The sequence below is a fragment of the Zingiber officinale genome, chromosome 9B (genome assembly GCF_018446385.1).
Source record: "Zingiber officinale cultivar Zhangliang chromosome 9B, Zo_v1.1, whole genome shotgun sequence".
In the NCBI taxonomy this organism is placed as follows: Eukaryota; Viridiplantae; Streptophyta; class Magnoliopsida; order Zingiberales; family Zingiberaceae; genus Zingiber; species Zingiber officinale.
Genome location: NC_056003.1, coordinates 64355043 through 64369945, shown reverse-complemented (window position 1 = coordinate 64369945; position 14903 = coordinate 64355043). Strand labels below are relative to the sequence as shown.

At 40.6% G+C, this 14903-nt stretch overlaps 1 pseudogene; it reads right to left on the bottom strand.

Moving 5' to 3' along the window:
- The window catches only part of LOC122023044, a 91874-nt pseudogene extending 77406 nt beyond the window's left edge, over positions 1-14468 (bottom strand).
- Positions 14469-14903: the final 435 nt, after the last annotated feature.

The window sequence follows — 14903 nt, the reverse complement described above, 5'->3', positions numbered from 1 at the left end:
TGTGGGATTTGTGTCAACAAAAAAAATAGCTTTAAAATTTTTCTGGAAAAGAAATTAAGTTTGATAAAATGAATACAAATCAACATATGTGCTGACCTATGGAATGCTTTTCACTTCTCCTGTTTGAGCAGCTCAACCTGTAAAATCATATACTGATCAAACAATAGAATAAATGTAAAAAGGAAAAGGTAAACTGTTAGAAATATAAACTTAAATATTTGAGTTGTTCTAGAAATGAATATGCATGGGTTGAATACATTAACTATATCTAGAATAAAAGTAAGGCTTCTATCACATTCATTGGATGTGAATCTAGGAAATTAATATTATTAATCTAGAGGATCGGAGTATCTAGATTCTCCTCTTCTATGTATAAATACCCCTAGTATTTGACATTTAAGATATAGAGGAATATAGAGAAAAAAAATTATATCCTCTTTCTATCTCTCAATAATATCCTTTTCCTCTCCAACAAATTGGTTTAGAATGAGCGTGGTGGGTTTATAACTCTCGAGAGATGGCCCACAATGGAGTTGCTTCTTTTCGATTGCCTCGTCTCATAAAAGAGAATTATGAGACATGGTGTCAAAGGATGAAAATTTTGTTTGGCTCTCAAGATGTGTGGGAGGTTGTAGAGAACGACTATGAGAAGTCTCAAAATAAAGAGGATATTTATCTCAAGTAGAGAAGGATGATTTGTCGAAGACAAGGAAGAATGATCAACTAGCACTTACCCTCATTCACCAATGTTTAAATGATTCAATATTTGAGAAGATCGTCGATGCTACTACTCCAAAGGAAGCTAGGGAGACACTAGCAAAGGCTCTCCAAGGTGTTGACAAAGTAAAGAAGGTGAAACTTCAATCACTAAGGCGTGATTTTGAAGCATTATAGATGAAAGAGTCTAAATCCATCTCGAATGATTATTCATAGGTGACGGCAATTGTGAATCAATTGAAGAGATATGGAGACAAGATAGAAAATGTATGTGTAGTAGAAAAGGCTCTTGGTTTTTGGACTACTAAATTTGATTTTATTGTGTGTGTCATTAAAGAAATAAAAAAATTTAGATTTGATGACCATTGTAGAATTGGAGGATTTACTACAAGCCTGTGAAGAAAAGATTAAGAGAAGACAAGAAGACCCACCTGAGCAAGTTTTCAAAGTCAATACTATGCTAAAGAATGATGAAAGAGGAAATAACTATTTTAGAGGATATGGACGAAGACAAGAAAGAGGATGTGGACATGGTTAAATTGGACTAGTAGAGACAATAAAGACAACTCTAATAGTGAAGGAAGAAGTCAACCATCACCTAGAGATCATGGAAGGATAAAAGGAAGAGAGCAAGGTTATTATCCAACTTCAACTGGAAGAAGGTATGACAAATCTAAAGTTGAATGCTATACTTATCATAAAATGGTTCATTATGCTTGAAATGTTATGGTGCTACTAATGGTATTAAAGAAAAGGCCAATCTTGTCAGTGATAATCAGGAAGCCAAAGACCTAACTTTGTTGCTACAAATCATAAAAGAAGAGAAGGGTGATAACAACTTGTGGTCCTTGGAGAGTAGTGTAAGCAGTTATATGTGTGGATAGAAAGACAAATTCATAGAGCTTGATGAGAAAGTGAAAGACACTATTTCTTTTGGAGACTCTTCAAAAATCCGCATTGAAGGGAAAAGTACAATTCTCATTTCTTCCCAAGATGGTAACCATAAAATGATCTCACATGTTTTGTGCCAAAACTAAAGAGTAACATTCTAAGTCTTGGCCAACTACTTGGTAGTTGAAAAGGATTAGAGATTCTTATGAAAAATAACTATCTTTAACTTAGAGATCAAAATGCTAATTTGCTTGCTAAGGTTGCTATTGTTGGGACCCGGTGATCGGCTAGAAGGGGGTGTTGAATAGCCCTGCACAAAATAAACAAAAACTCTTCTCGAACTTAAAACAACACTTGCATAAAATAAAATAAAGAAATAAACTAAAAGACGAGACTCACAGATTTTACTTGGTTACAATCGGGGAGGTTGTTAATCCAAGGAAATGAATCGCACTAAGTATCTCCTTCAGGCGGAGAAGCCTCTTACAACAATGAAAACACAAAAAGACGAAGCTAAACTAACAAAGTGAAGCGCACAAGTATTGGAACTCAAATTGTTTGTTGTTGTTGAAGCTTCTAGACTAAGGCTGTATTATAGCCTTGGTTGGGGCGCCTGAAAGCGTTCCAGATGCTTGGAGTGGGGTAGAAATCTATCCCTGACGTAACGGTCAATGCCCACTGATCCGGTGGTGAGGACGGGGGATCACTCGTTGGCGGGAGGTCAACGGCACGTGGAGGTCAATGGTCAAGAGGGTCAAGCCAGAGGTCGTGCCGAGCGGAGTGACGGGGCCGACCAAGCATTCGGCCGACCAGCATCCGACCGACCGGATATCTGTCTAAGGGTCTCCCGGACCGGACGAGAGATAGCCCGACCATGGGTCGGGTTTCCGATACTCAAGGTAAAAAGGTATATGAGCCGGGCGAACTCGCCGCTCGGCCGAGACATAGGACAATAAGGCGCAATCCTAGCTGAGCACGTGAACAGGGCTTCCCGGAGGCCATGAGCGCCGAGCGGCTGGTCCGCTCGGCCCGGGAATAGATAAGAACGCTAGAAGACAAAAAGGACAACTGGTAGCTTCGTCCTCGAGACACCTGCCGCCGACAAACAGCATGGTCGGCGGCCGGAGCGGACAGAATATCGTACGGTGGAAGCTTCCACCATCACATCCGGGATATACTCGGACGATTGCGGAATGACGTCAGACGTACTTTTCTGACACAATCATATTGAGATATGTTTAGGGAAGCGTGCACGTATCAAGAAGCGTGCCCGTGCCTCCCGGGGTCCTATATAAGGACCCCCAGACTTCGACGGAGGTATGCAATCTTGATCACTGTAGCCACAGTAACGTTACTCTGCTTCTTCGTTGCCTGACTTGAGCGTCGGAGGATTGTCGCCAGGAAACCTTTCCCAGCTCGGCTTCTTTGCAGGTTCATCGGAGGTTCACCTCGACACCAAAGGATAGCGGAGAGCGCCACGTCCCCAGCGTCCGTCGACTCAGAGCTCGGACAGGATCAAATTGACGCCGTGTATGGGAACACACCTGAATACGAGCATAGAAGATGGAAGAAGCTGGACGCCAACTCATGGTGACACTCTCCCCCGAAGAGCTCGACGCACTCATCCAAGCGCGAGCAGCCAAGATAGTCGAGCAACAACAAAAGGCTCAAGCCGATCGGATAGCTCAACAGGCAACATCGGCATCAGGTGGTCGGGCGGACCAGATGACTGGCCGGAGTAGCTCTCAATATGGGGCCAAAACAAAGGGCCGACCGGCACTCAGGTGGAAGCCCCTCCCGCCCCGATACCGTTCCATCGGGCTTTGTTTCAAACGCCCTCGAAAGTCGCGCAGGCCAACCTCGACCGGGGCTCTTCGTCTAATGAGGCGCCCCTCCGCGATGCAAGGAAGGGCAAGGCGCCATGGACAGACGCGTCCCCCGAGCGAATCAATCGACAATTCTCTGAAGCAATCTTGCGAGACCCACTACCACGGCATTACGCGCCCCCGGCGATCGGGGAATACAACGGGACCACCGACCCGGATGACCATCTGGGTAAGTTCGGCAACACAGCCACATTGCATCAATATACAGATAGTGTGAAGTGCCGAGTGTTCCTCACCACCCTTTCGGGGTCGGCACAACGGTGGTTCCGGAGGTTGCCGGACGAATCGATCATAAGATTCAAAGAGTTCCGCACAGCGTTCCTCCATCACTTCGCGAGCAGCAGACGCTACCAGAAGACCAGCGTCAATCTGTTTGCCATCAAGCAAGGCGCGAAGGAGTCGCTCCGAGCTTACATCCAACGCTTCAACCAGGTGGCTATGGACATCCCAACGGTCACCTCGGAAACTATAATGTGTTGGTTGCTACTCGGAAAACCTATAGGTTCCACTGTACAAAAATTTTGTACAAAGGTCTGAACCTTTTCCTAGCTACCATGTGTTCTTTTAAATAAATTTTGAATCGCCTGCGGAACTTAACACGTTTGATCCAAAACTTAATCTATTTGTTCTTTTAGGTTTTGACTTGGATCTCCTGCGGAACTTAACACGTTCGACCCAAGTCTCCTTAAGTTATTAATTCCATTAAATATTAATTTCCATAATTGGTTCCCAGTACTGACGTGGCGAGGCACATGACCTTCTTGGATATGGGAGCAACCACCACCGACTAGACAAAACCTTTTATAGAAATCTAATATTTAATTTCCTAAAATAACTTTAGGTTAACCAAAGAGAACAATCAAATCACAAGGAAAAGAAAAAACAAAAGAACACAACATCGAAAAACATATTCGAAATTCTAGAACGTAAGCCTCTTGTATTTGGTATTATTTCCATAAATAACTAGCATGACGCGGAAAGAAAAATTACTAGTTATACCTTGTAGAAAAACCTCTTGATCTTCTATCGTATTCCTCTTCTAACCTCGGACGTTGTGTGGGCAACGATCTTCCGAGATGAGAAATCACCAACCACCTTCTTCTCCTCCTAGCTAGGTTCGGCCACAAAGAAAAAAGCTTCACCAAGGAAGAAGACCAAAACACCAACCAAGCTCCAAGAGATGCTAGCTTCCTCTCCTTCTTCTTCTTCTCCAAGTAGTATCCGGCCACCACAAGAGCTCCAAGGGAATAGAGGGGTTCGGCCACCACAAGAGGAAGAGAGGGAAAGGATGGCCGGCCACACCAAGGAACAAAAGAGGGAGAGAAAATAATAGAGGTTGTGTCTCATGAAGGCACCCCTACCCCTTCTTTTATATTCCTTGGCTTAGGTAAATTAGGAAATTTAATTACAATAAAATTTCCTTAATTTCCTTGACATGATTTAATTGAGAAAAATAAAATAAAATTTCCCAAATCAAAACCAATGGCCGGCCACATCAATGAAGGAAAAAATTAGACAAGTTTTAATCAACAATTAAAACTTCCTAATTTGTTTCCGGAAATTTTAAAAATAAAATTTCTCTTTAAAAATCTCTTCATGGTTGATAAAAGGAAATTTCTATAATTTTAATTTTATCAACATGTGAATAATTTTAAAGAGAAAATAAAATATCTCACCAATCTACAAATAAGGAAAGAGATCTAATCTCTTTCTTTAATCTTTTGTAGATCTTTTACAAGAGAGATATTTTAATTTTAATTCTCTTTAATAAATTATTTCTTCCACATAATAAAAATTAAAATTAAAATCCCTTTTAAATTTAATTTGGCCGGCCCCCACTAGTTTGGGTTCAAGCTAGGGCCGGCCACCCAATTTTGTACCTTGGCCGGCCCTAGCTTGGTTCCCAAGCTAGCTTGGCCGGCCCCCTATTGGTGGGTATAGAAGGTAGGTATAGAACTCTATAAATAAGAGGCTACGATAGGGACCGAGAGGAGGAATTGGTTTTGGTCTCCCGATAAAATTAAGCATCCCGTGTTCGCCCCGAACACACAACTTAATTTTATCAATAATAATTCATTCCACTAGAGAACTATTATTGAACTACCGCACCAATCCCAAATTACATTTTTGGGCTCCTTCTTATTATGAGCGTGTTAGTCTCCCTGTGTTTAAGATATCGAATGTCCACTAATTAAGTGAGTTACTGACAACTCATTTAATTAATATCTAAGTCCAAGAGTAGTACCACTCAACTTTATCGTCATGTTGGACTAAGTCCACCTGCAGGGTTTAACATGACAATCCTTATGAGCTCCTCTTGGGGACATAATCAACCTAGTATCTCTAGGACACAGTTTCCTTCTATAATCAACAACACACACTATAAGTGATACCATTTCCCAACTTATCGGGTTTATTGATTCATCGAACTAAATCTCACCCATTGATAAATTAAAGAAATAAATATCAAATATATGTGCTTGTTATTATATTAGGATTAAGAGCACACACTTCCATAATAACTGAGGTCTTTGTTCCTATATAAAGTCAGTATAAAAGAAACGACCTCAAATGGTCCTACTCAATACACTCTGAGTGTACTAGTGTAATTATATAGTCAAGATAAACTAATACCTAATTACACTACGACCTTCTAATGGTTTGTTCCTTTCCATTTTAGTCGTGAGCTACTGTTTATAATTTATAAGGTACTGATAACATCATCTTCTGCATGTGACACCACATACTATGTTATCTAAAATATAAATTATATGAACAACTACAAACAAATGTAGATAATTTGACCAAATGTGATTCTTTATTCAAAACAAATGTTTACAAAAGCTTAGGCTTTCAGTATACACTCCAACAATCTCCCACTTATACTAATGACTAAGCTGCCATATCTTCTACCATACATCTGATTCCCATTCCTTCCACATGCCGATCGAAAGCTTTCGCCGGAAGGGCCTTAGTGAAAGGATCTGTCAGGTTATCCGCTGATGCAATCTTGGCGATGACAACTTCTCCTCGCTTCACGATATCTCGTATCAGGTGGTACTTGCGCTCTATATGTTTACTTGCCTTATGAGCTCGTGGTTCCTTCGAGTTTGCAACTGCACCGCTATTATCACAATAAATTGTGATAATTTTGGGCAAACCAGGAATCACATCTAAGTCCATTAGAAAGTTCCTGAGCCATACTGCTTCTTTAGCTGCCTCAGAGGCTGCTACATACTCAGCTTCCATGGTTGAGTCCGATACGCATTTCTGCTTAACACTCCTCCATGAAATGGCTCCACCTCCTAAAGTAAACACATAGCCTGATGTAGACTTACTGTTATCCCTATCTGATTGGAAATCTGAATCCGTGTAACCCACAGGGAGCAAATCGTCTACTTGGTAAACTAGCATATAATCTCTAGTCTTTCTCAGGTACTTTAATATATGCTTTACCGCAGTCCAATGTCCTTGTCCAGGGTTACTCTGATATCTGCTGACCATGCCCACGGCAAAACAGATATCAGGTCTCGTACATAGCATTGCATACATTAGGCTTCCTACAGCCGAAGCATAAGGAACTGCTTTCATGTCCTCTATCTCTTTCGACGTCTTTGGAGACATCTCTTTAGATAGAGCTACTCCATGTCTAAAAGGTAAGAAACCTTTCTTGGAATCCTGCATGCTAAAACGAGCAAGGATTGTATCTATATATGAAGCTTGGGACAGACACAACATTCTTTTCTTACGATCCCTTATAACTTTGATCCCAAGAATGTGTGCACAATCTCCTAAGTCCTTCATATCAAATTGTTTGGACAACCATACCCTTACGTCTGATAATACCTTGACATTGTTGCCAATTAACAAAATATCATCTACGTATAGTACAAGAAATACCACCACGTTTCCGTTACACTTCTTATATACACAAGACTCATCCGAATTTTGAATAAATCCATATGACTGGATTACTTCATTAAACCGGATGTTCCAAGATCTTGAAGCTTGCTTTAGTCCATAAATGGATCGATTGAGCTTGCACACTAGATGCTCTTTGCCTTTTTCAACGAACCCTTCTGGTTGCTTCATATGGATGTTCTCTTCAAGACTTCCATTAAGGAAAGCTGTCTTGACATCCATTTGCCAAATCTCATAATCCATATGAGCAGCAATGGATAAGAGTATCCAGATAGACTTAAGCATGACCACCGGTGAAAAGGTTTCCTCATAATCGATTCCCTCTTTCTGAGTGTACCCTTTCGCAACAAGCCTAGCTTTGAAGGTTTCTACCTTCCCGTCTGTCCCTCTTTTCCTTTTGTAGATCCACTTGCATCCAACGGCTTTTACACCATCAGGTGGTTCTACAAGTTCCCAGACCTTATTAGAGTACATAGACTCTATTTCAGAATTCATTGCCTTTTGCCAAGATGCTGCATCTATATCTTGGAGTGCTTCGTCATATGTTCGTGGATCAGGTTCATGTTTACCTGGGATCAAGTCCGAAGACTCTCCCAAAAATATGAATCTTTCAGGCTGCCTTATAACTCTCCCACTACGACGAGGCACTATCTGTGGTTGTGTATCATGTGTGACACGTGTTGCAGTCTCTTGTGGTACTTCATCTTGTACTGTTGGTACTGAAGTAGACATGTCCTCTCTAAGTTCTTCTAAAACAACTTTACTACTGGGCTTGTGATCCATTATATAGTCTTCTTCTAAAAACTGGGCATTGGTGCTAACAATGACCTTCTGGTCTTTAGGACTATAAAATAAACCTCCTTTCGTTCCTTTGGGATATCCTACAAACACGCGAACTTCTGTACGAGATTCTAACTTATCAGCATCTGGTTTTAGCACATGTGCTGGACTACCCCAAATCCGAATATGTCTTAGACTGAGTTTTCGCCCATTCCACAATTCTATGGGAGTAGAAGAAACTGATTTAGAAGGTACTAAGTTCAAAACGTATACTGCTGTTTCCAGAGCATATCCCCAAAATGAATTTGGTAATTTTAAATAACTCATCATCGATCTAACCATTTCCATAAGAGTCCTGTTCCTTCGTTCTGCTACACCATTCTGTTGGGGTGTTCCAGGTGCAGACAATTGGAATTGAATCTCGGCCTCTGATAAGTAATTCCTAAACTCTCCTAAGAGGTATTCGCCACCACGATCAGACCGTAGTGTCTTGATACTTTTACCTAGACGTTTCTCCACATCAGCCTTGTATTCTTTGAATTTATCAAAGCACTCGGACTTGCGGCGCATTAGGTAAATGTATCCATATCTTGAATAATCGTCTATAAAAGAGATAAAATATTCAAAACCACCTCTTGCTTGGACAGACATAGGACCACACAAATCAGAATGAACCAATTCTAACACTTCTTTAGCTCTATACCCCTTCTTTGCCTTGAACGGCCTCTTGGTCATTTTACCTTCTAAGCAAGATTCACAAGTTGGAAAATTTTCCAACTCTAATGAACTCAAAAGTCCATCGGCTATAAGCCTCTGAATCCTACTTAAGTTAATATGACCAAGCCTTAGATGCCAAAGATATGCTTGGTTCATTTCCGAAGGTTCTTTTCTCTTATTAGAATTAGAAGATGAGTTATAAATTTCCATGTTTTGCTTTGTGGAAGAAATTGGATTTAAAGTATACAAATTGCCAACTAATGCACCATAACAGATAATCACTTTATTTCTTTTAATAACTACATCGTTACCAAAGGAAACTGAATATCCATCTAAAAACAGTTTAGAAACTGAAATTAAATTCTTTCTAAAACTGGGTACATAAAGACAATTTCTTAAAATCAAATTTCTATTTCTACTAAAAGATAAGTAGACGTCTCCCACTGCAACAGCTGCCACTTTAGTAGCATTGCCCATGTAGACGGTAATCTCTCCTTCAGATAGTCGTCGGGTTTCCTGGAACCCCTGCAAGGAATTGCAGACATGATCAGTGGCTCCCGTATCTACACACCAGGTGCTGGTAGATAACACCGCTAAACATGTTTCAACAACTAGAGCATGAGATATACCTTTGTTTTGGTTTCTACGAGGACAGTCCGCCTTCCAATGTCCTGCCTGCTTGCAGATGAAGCACTTGCCCTTCGGCTTCTTCACTCCAGCTTTAAATCCCGTACTCTGAGATTTATTCACTTTCTTTGCTGAGCCAGCTTGTTTCTTCTTCTTCTTTCCTTTCGGTTTAGAAGTAGAACCATTTTCAGCATAGTGAATTTGAGAATTGTGACGAAATAATCCTTCTGCTGCTTGAAGTTCTGTCAGTAGTTCCCCTAATGAATAAATCCTTTTATTCATATTATAGTTTAGGCGGAGCTGCTCAAAACTTCTAGGTAGCGTTTGGAGGATCATATCGATCTGGGTTTCCCCATCAATTTCCCCTCCAAGGATCTGTATCTCGTTCAGATAAGCCATCATCTTTAGGATATGATCCCTTACAGGAGTACCCTCTTGCATGGTGGCTGTCATTATCTTTCTCATAGCTTCTTGTCTAGAAGCCCTATCCCGATGACCAAAGAGTTCCTTGAGATTGTTCATAATATCATAAGCTGTTGGTAAATCTTGATGCTGATGTTGCAATACATTTGACATTGAAGCCAAAATGTAACACCGTGCCATCTCATCTGCCTTTACCCATCTCTTATGATATTCAATCTCCTCTTGGGTAGATTCACCAGTGGGTGCATCAGGACAAGGTTCAGTCAGTACAAATTTATAGCTTTGATAGAACAATGTCGAGGTTTCTTTTCCAATCTATGTAATTAGGTCCAATAAGTCTATTTTGTTGAAGTATGATGGACGGTGGGTTGAAAGTCATCCTAAAATCACAAATAACTTTTGGTCAGAACTCTAAATTTAGAATAATATTGATTCCTCAAACAATACTATTTTAAATTAACCAACACCTCATAACACCGTGAATTTTGTATGCCACGTTAGTGTGGACGTATACAAATTCAACATTTGTAAAAGGAGGGTTTTAACCCATTAATTTTATTATCTTGTCAACCTAACTTTTGACAAATAAAATTAATAGTTGGTATTATTTGGTCACACAAATAATAGCAGTGACTCCGTTGGGGAGGATACTATTATATGTGTCTAAGTGTATACCATTACTTGACACTAAGTCCATTAATAAGATTATGCCCCTTCCGTTGGGGAAGATCACACGCTCTTAATTAATTTCCTATAGTCATCCAAAAATGGAAGTCTGTTCTAGTGATCCGCAAACAAGCTCATCCGTTATGGAGGAAGGCACTCAGAGCCAACGCGCAAGCTTGTTTGCATCACTTACAAACCAGTAATGGAGACCATGGGATTTACTTAAAAATCCCTCTCCCACTTAGTTATTTATAAATGAGGAATTTTAACTATGTTAGCCTACTTAACTTGTAAACTAACATGCACACATAGCACAATATAAAAGCAATAAATAGAAAAATCTAATTTTCAACTATTATGACTTTTATCTCTAGTTGTCCTCCGTGTGTTGTCATCCCAAGCTGCTGCCATATTTGGCCACCGCTACCGGGTCTAGCTGTCGCATCCATCTTGCTTCTAGTTCCGCTGCGCCTCTGGTCCTTAGAAGGTTCCACGCTTTGCAAGATTCGATCCGCGACATAAATAGAATTTTACATTTTTGATCCTATATTCCATAAAAGGAATGTACATGTATCTAGATCAAAAATAAAATCCTAATAAAACTAAATACAGCTCCTGCTGTATTTTAATACAATCATGCACACACATATAAATGCCCTTGACATATCCAAGGGTCCAATCACACACATAATAACTAAAAGCCATAATAGTTGGATCCTGCATCCACAAAGTTAGCACATACTACTATTAACCTGCCTAAATTATGTATGACATGTGCATAATTAACCTAATACCAAATACACAGAGGCAAAACCCTAGCTCTGATACCAATTGTTGGTTGCTACTCGGAAAACCTATAGGTTCCACTGTACAAAAATTTTGTACAAAGGTCTGAACCTTTTCCTAGCTACCATGTGTTCTTTTAAATTAAATTTTGGATCGCCTGCGGAACTTAACACGTTTGATCCAAAACTTAATCTATTTGTTCTTTTAGGTTTTGAATTGGATCTCCTGCGGAACTTAACACGTTCGACCCAAGTCTCCTTAAGTTATTAATTCCATTAAATATTAATTTCCATAATTGGTTCCCAGTACTGACGTGGCGAGGCACATGACCTTCTTGGATATGGGAGCAACCACCACCGACTAGACAAAACCTTTTATAGAAATCTAATATTTAATTTCCTAAAATAACTTTAGGTTAACCAAAGAGAACAATCAAATCACAAGGAAAAGAAAAAACAAAAGAACACAACTTCGAAAAACATATTCGAAATTCTAGAACGTAAGCCTCTTGTATTTGGTATTATTTCCATAAATAACTAGCATGATGCGGAAAGAAAAATTACTAGTTATACCTTGTAGAAAAACCTCTTGATCTTCTATCGTATTCCTCTTCTAACCTCGGACGTTGTGTGGGCAACGATCTTCCGAGATGAGAAATCACCAACCACCTTCTTCTCCTCCTAGCTAGGTTCGGCCACAAAGAAAAAAGCTTCACCAAGGAAGAAGACCAAAACACCAACCAAGCTCCAAGAGATGCTAGCTTCCTCTCCTTCTTCTTCTTCTTCTTCTTCTCCAAGTAGTATCCGGCCACCACAAGAGCTCCAAGGGAATAGAGGGGTTCGGCCACCACAAGAGGAAGAGAGGGAAAGGATGACCGGCCACACCAAGGAACAAAAGAGGGAGATAAAATAATAGAGGTTGTGTCTCATGAAGGCACCCCTACCCCTTCTTTTATATTCCTTGGCTTAGGTAAATTAGGAAATTTAATTACAATAAAATTTCCTTAATTTCCTTGACATGATTTAATTGAGAAAAATAAAATAAAATTTCCCAAATCAAAACCAATGGCCGGCCACATCAATGAAGGAAAAAATTAGACAAGTTTTAATCAACAATTAAAACTTCCTAATTTGTTTCCGGAAATTTTAAAAATAAAATTTCTCTTTAAAAATCTCTTCATGGTTGATAAAAGGAAATTTCTATAATTTTAATTTTATCAATATGTGAATAATTTTAAAGAGAAAATAAAATATCTCACCAATCTACAAATAAGGAAAGAGATCTAATCTCTTTCTTTAATCTTTTGTAGATCTTTTACAAGAGAGATATTTTAATTTTAATTCTCTTTAATAAATTATTTCTTCCACATAATAAAAATTAAAATTAAAATCCCTTTTAAATTTAATTTGGCCGGGCCCCACTAGCTTGGGTTCAAGCTAGGGCCGGCCACCTAATTTTGTACCTAGGCCGGCCCTAACTTGGTTCCCAAGCTAGCTTGGCCGGCCCCCTATTGGTGGGTATAGAAGGTGGGTATAGAACTCTATAAATAAGAGGCTACGATAGGGACCGAGAGGAGGAATTGGTTTTGGTCTCCCGATAAAATTAAGCATCCCGTGTTCGCCCCGAACACACAACTTAATTTTATCAATAATAATTCATTCCACTAGAGAACTATTATTGAACTACCGCACCAATCCCAAATTACATTTTTGGGCTCCTTTGTTATTATGAGCGTGTTAGTCTCCCTGTGTTTAAGATATCGAATGTCCACTAATTAAGTGAGTTACTGACAACTCATTTAATTAATATCTAAGTCCAAGAGTAGTACCACTCAACCTTATCGTCATGTTGGACTAAGTCCACCTGCAGGGTTTAACATGACAATCCTTATGAGCTCCTCTTGGGGACATAATCAACCTAGTATCTCTAGGACACAGTTTCCTTCTATAATCAACAACACACACTATAAGTGATACCATTTCCCAACTTATCGGGTTTATTGATTCATCGAACTAAATCTCACCCATTGATAAATTAAAGAAATAAATATCAAATATATGTGCTTGTTATTATATTAGGATTAAGAGCACACACTTCCATAATAACTGAGGTCTTTGTTCCTATATAAAGTCAGTATAAAAGAAACGACCTCAAATGGTCCTACTCAATACACTCTGAGTGTACTAGTGTAATTATATAGTCAAGATAAACTAATACCTAATTACACTACGACCTTCTAATGGTTTGTTCCTTTCCATTTTAGTCGTGAGCTACTGTTTATAATTTATAAGGTACTGATAACATCATCTTCTGCATGTGACACCACATACTATGTTATCTACAATATAAATTATATGAACAACTACAAACAAATGTAGATAATTTGACCAAATGTGATTCTTTATTCAAAACAAATGTTTACAAAAGCTTAGGCTTTCAGTATACACTCCAACATAATGAACGCGTTCATATAGGGGCTTGTGGACGGTGAGTTCTTCCAATCGCTTATCCGAAAGCCACCTCGCAGCTATGACCACATGCTGAACAAAGCCAACGAGTACATCAACGTGGAGGAAGCTCAGATGGCGAGGAAAAAGGAAGCACCATCCGAGCCACCAGCCCACACCGAGCGGAAACCACTTTCCAATTATCAACCACCGAGAGGACCCCGCGTAGAGATAGCTCATCCTCATTAGCAAGCAAGGCCGCACGCCGTTCAACAAGTAGCGGCCGATCGACCCAAGCCAAAGGGGAAGGTATCGACTCCCATGTTTTGCTCGCTCCACCAATCCGCCACACACAACACCCGGGATTGTTGGAGTCTCCCTCCGATCGCTCATCCCACTCCCAGGAGTTATCGTCGCCGATCCCCATCACCTGATAGGCGACATCGGTACCAAGAGGCCGGGCGGCGGGCAGCCAGAGAATCACCCGAGCGGCACACCCCCACCAGCCGCATAGAGCTAATCCCCTGGCGTCGCATGAACAACCTAGGTCGTCTGCACGGGATGAAGAGAACAGAGGAAATGCCTCGAGGGGCAAAATCAACATCATCATCGAAGGGCCGACCGGAGGAGATTCCAACAGGGCACGGAAGGCGCATGCAAGGCAACTTACGGTCCATGCAGTCGGCTGCAGTCAGGAGCTGGCGAACGGGCCCGAGATCAGCTTTGGGCCTAGGGACCTCGAAGGAGTCGAAGTCCCGCATGATGACGCCCTCATCATCCGAGCGGTAATAGCTAACTACACTATTCACCACATCTTTATTGATACAGGCAACTCGGTCAACATAATCTTCTGGAAGGCATTTGACCAATTGCAAATCGACTGAGCTGAGTTGCTGCCAATGACAACCCCTCTCTACGGGTTCACCGGTAACGAAGTTTTGCCGGTCGGACAAGTCAGGCTGGCTATCTCGCTAGGGGAGGAGCCACTCAGAAGAACGCGGACCACCAACTTCATCGTGGTCGATGCTCCCTCCGGGTACAA